Source organism: Lolium rigidum, chromosome 5, assembly GCF_022539505.1.
Source record: "Lolium rigidum isolate FL_2022 chromosome 5, APGP_CSIRO_Lrig_0.1, whole genome shotgun sequence".
Lineage (NCBI taxonomy): Eukaryota > Viridiplantae > Streptophyta > Magnoliopsida > Poales > Poaceae > Lolium > Lolium rigidum.
Window position 1 is genome coordinate 246,877,212 of NC_061512.1, and position 4,359 is coordinate 246,881,570.

Below are 4,359 nucleotides of genomic sequence, written 5' to 3' on the forward strand. Positions count from 1 at the left end.
GGGTCAAGAGAGGAGGATGATATACTATGATCAAGAAGAGTGAAAGCTCTAAGCTTGGGGATGCCCCGTGGTTCACCCCTGCATATATCAAGAAGACTCAAGCGTCTAAGCTTGGGGATGCCCAAGGCATCCCCTTCTTCATCGACAAATTATCAGGTTCCTCTCTTGAAACTATATTTTTATTCGGTCACATCTTATGTACTTTACTTGGAGCGTCTGTTTGTTTTTGTTTTTGTTTGTGTTTGAATAAATTGGATTACATCATGCTTGTGTGGGAGAGAGACACGCTCCGCTGTAGCATATGGACAAGTATGTCCTTAGTTTCTACCCATAGTATTCATGGCGAAGTTTCTTCTTCGTTAAATTGTTATATGGTTGGAATTGGAAAATGATACATGTAGTAATTGCTATAATGTCTTGGGTAATGTGATACTTGGCAATTGTTGTGCTCATGTTTAAGCTCTTGCATCATATACTTTGCACCTATTAATGAAGAAATACATAGAGCATGCTAAAATTTGGTTTGCATAATTGGTCTCTCTAAGGTCTAGATAATTTCTAGTATTGAGTTTGAACAACAAGGAAGACGGTGTAGAGTCTTATAATGTTTACAATATGTCTTTTATGTGAGTTTTGCTGCAATCGGTTCATCCTTGTGTTTGTTTCAAATAACCTTGCTAGCCTAAACCTTGTATCGAGAGGGAATACTTCTCATGCATCCAAAATCCTTGAGCCAACCACTATGCCATTTGTGTCCACCATACCTACCTACTACATGGTATTTTCCTGCCATTCCAAGTAAATTGCTTCATGTGCTACCTTTAAACCTTCAAAATGCTTCTCAATTTGTGTTAATGTTTTATAGCTCATGAGGAAGTATGTGGTGTTTATCTTTCAACCTTGTCATTTACTTTTGACAGACTTTCATAATGGACTAGTGGCTTCATCCGCTTATCCAATAATTTTGCAAAAAGAGCTGGCAATGGGGTTCCCAGCCCCAATTAATTACAACTTGCATTAATAATTCTCTTCACATGTTTTGCTCTGATTCATCAAGCAAAGCAACTTAATTTTGCAAATAGACACTCCTCCATGGTATGAGATTGATGGTAGGCACCCGAGGATTCGGTTAGCCATGGCTTGTGTAAGCAAAGGTTGGGGAGGAGTGCTCCATGTACGCAGGACAGACACTCCTCCATGGTATGAGACTGATGGTAGGCACCCGAGGGCATCGCGCTCCGCGCTCATCTTCACGCTGTCTGCGGCAAGGAAGAGCGGGGAAGGAGAATGGAGCTGTCCGTCGAGTCGGACACGCACGTGAGGGAGAGGAGACTGGGGAGGCGCGGGCCCACGGAGGCGTGAGGTCGCGGCGGCGGGGGATGGGGACGCGAGGGAATGGGGAGGAGAAGGGAGCCGGGATGCTAGGGCTTTGGGGACAGCCGGCCGCTACTTTTCCCCGTGCTCTCCGATATTTCTTTCCTACTCGCTCGGCGAGCCAATCACGTGGCGCCACGTGGCCCAACAGCTGGACGAAAAATGAGGCCAACGCCCAGTCCTTGCGTGCCTGGTGGCCTATCGTGGATGGCCTAGGAAGGCTCCATGAGGGTGCACCGTTCATACCTTTAGATTTCGACCTACTGCAGCAGTTATTTGTCTCCATCCAGAACGAATCAGGTTCTAACAGCAGCCTCTGGACTCCTCCTTGATGGTACCTCTCTATCTGATGCTTTTTCCCTTTCTAATTATGTCTCATTGTTGTGTACATTGTAATATGTCAGTTTTGCATTCTTTTCTAACCCATGTTTTCCTCACTTACCAAATGTGTCCGTTGTACCTAAGGTCATAGCAACCTATCTTTGTTCGCATGAATCGGGAACAACATGTCGACGACTACGTTTCATGGGCACGGCTTTTTTTTTTTGCATAAGGTTCTTTTTCATCAGAAAATGTGCTACTCGGCGCGGTACTTATCTATCTGATACTACTTCTCTATCGTAAATCTGAATTTTTGTACCATTTTGAGTATGTCTCTGTTCTTGGTAGTTTCGAGTACTATTTTTTCAAGTGTTCTTGTGTGGGGGGAAGTAAAATTTGAATAAGAGTGTACATCATGATTAGTGTTAGTTTCCTAATACATGAATGCAACTACGGACATCGGACACGGTCGAAACCAGTGCTACATCTTCAAAAAAAATTCGACGAGTGCAAATTTTCTGTTTTCAGTTGATAAGGTTATCGGGACAATACCTTAGGTTGCAAAGCATCTTCAAGTGGATGTAGGGTTTCTTGCAGATCTTCTTTTCCTTTCTTCTTGTCCGATGGGAGCTCTTCTTCCTCGTCCATTGTTTTGGCGGTAGGATCATCTCGATCTGGATCCAGAGAGGAGCAGGGAATGGTTGGGAAAGAGTGGTTGGGGTGGTCGCAGCATGTGAGTCGTTTTCTTGGTGAAAAAGAAGGCCGGGCAGCTGTTTTGAGCCTTTTTTCATGGGCTTCTTGTGTAGTTTTGGGAAACATCGGACTGAAAATGGCTTGTACTGAAATCTGTCTGTTTTGGGTTAATGAAACAGACACTTTTTTTTTCATTTTATCCAAGTCTTTTCATTTAACTGAAATACACAGCTGTCTTCATTTGATTGGTTCAGAAAAACTGTCTGTTTTCGAATTGAAAAACAGCTAGCTGCTAGCTAGTCACTCCCGTTCTGCTCTCTTTTTATTTTTAGACCTAGGGGAACTTCTGCTGGCTAGCCCTTCTCATCCAGGCCCTAAATATTGCCCATACCACAATTGCTGAAACATCCGCGAGTTTTGGCAGCTGGCCCGGCCTGCTAAGACCCGCAGCCCGCCGTCCGCACGGACGCACCCAGTCCGAGCCGCCTAGGGTTCACCTATATAATAGAATCCAGGGCACCGTGCTCGCCCTTTCGCAACCCCCGCCCGCCTCCACATCTCTCCCTGAAGAACCAGGCGCCGCTCGGAGACGAAGCAGCCCCCTCCATCGCTCCCCATCCCCCAATCGACTGACGCTAGAGGTTTGTGCCTGCTCTGATCCCTATTCCTCCGATTCACCTTCCCAGTTCTCTTAGGTTGCTCCGATTTACCAGCTGACTATGCGTTCTCGTAGCACACCGCTCTGTTTGAACCCTAGATGCCGTTCTCTGATGGCGTAATTATCGGGGATAGCATGCTTAGATTATCCGGTCGAATGATTTCTATTCATGCCACCGATTTGTGCTCATAGGGATGGATTTGAACCCTAGATGCCGTTTTGCTAGCCCACGAGTCCGTTGACAAGTATTGTATCCATCTACTAGGTTGGTGAGTTTGTCATGATCTGGCAGAATAATAGTTCTCTGCCCTAATTATCGTGGATCACATGTCTAGATTATCCAGATAGTTCTCACTGCCCTGCTGTTAATTCAAGTACGGATCTGGATAGATACTGTGGTATGCTTTCTCTGAACATGAAGTTGTGCTGTTATGCCTCATTTCACTGCAACAGATTCTGGTTTAGATTCATGGCTTGTTGCTTCTTATAAGATTAGAGCTACTTTGTTTGTTGTAGGTAGCTTTTATTTAGTGTATAACATATTAGTAATTGTTTCCTCTCTAGTTAGTTCTCAGCTGTTTCTGTCTGTGCCTAACGCAAATCTCGTTTTGTTTGTGCAGAGCATGGACACTCAGGTCAAGCTTGCGGTCGTGGTCAAGGTGATGGGCCGCACTGGCTCCAGGGGTCAGGTGACCCAGGTCAGGGTGAAGTTCTTGGATGACCAGAACCGTCTCATCATGAGGAACGTCAAGGGCCCCGTCCTGTGAGGGCGACACCCTCACCCTGCTTGAGTTTGAGCGTGAGACCAGGAGGCTGCGCTGAACGGTTATGTTTCCTGTCTTTGGAAGTAAAATGCTGTTGCCGTCGTACTGTACTGCTTTTGAATCAAGTTCTTGAACATTGGTTTCGACCTTCGCGTAGGCTATGGAGCTGTAATGAGGTTGTTTTTCCTGTCTTCGGAAGTAATATGATGTTGCCTTCTTCCGGTACTGCTTTTGAATCGAGTTCTTGAACATTGGTTTCATCTTTTGCGTGGGCTATGGAGGTGTAATGAGTACATCACTGTGTTGTGTTGCCTAAATTAAATCGCACTGTGGTTTGAGGCCTGATCATGCTGTCATCTCTGAGTAATGTGAATTGATTGGACGCTTGATATATAGGATTCTATGTTTTGGCTGCTGTTACTAATCAAGTCATTTCATCTCATTGGGAATTCATGATGTGCTTGGGGTTGACATTCCAATCTTGATAAAAGATGAAAGTTGTGTTTTCTCTATGAGAATAGACCATGGGTTTCATTGTGAAAACCCCAC

At 45.0% G+C, this 4,359-nt stretch overlaps 1 pseudogene; it reads left to right on the forward strand.

Moving 5' to 3' along the window:
- The first annotated feature begins 3,669 nt into the window (after nt 1–3,669).
- Nucleotides 3,670–4,105, forward strand: LOC124655486 (annotated as a pseudogene).
- Nucleotides 4,106–4,359: the final 254 nt, after the last annotated feature.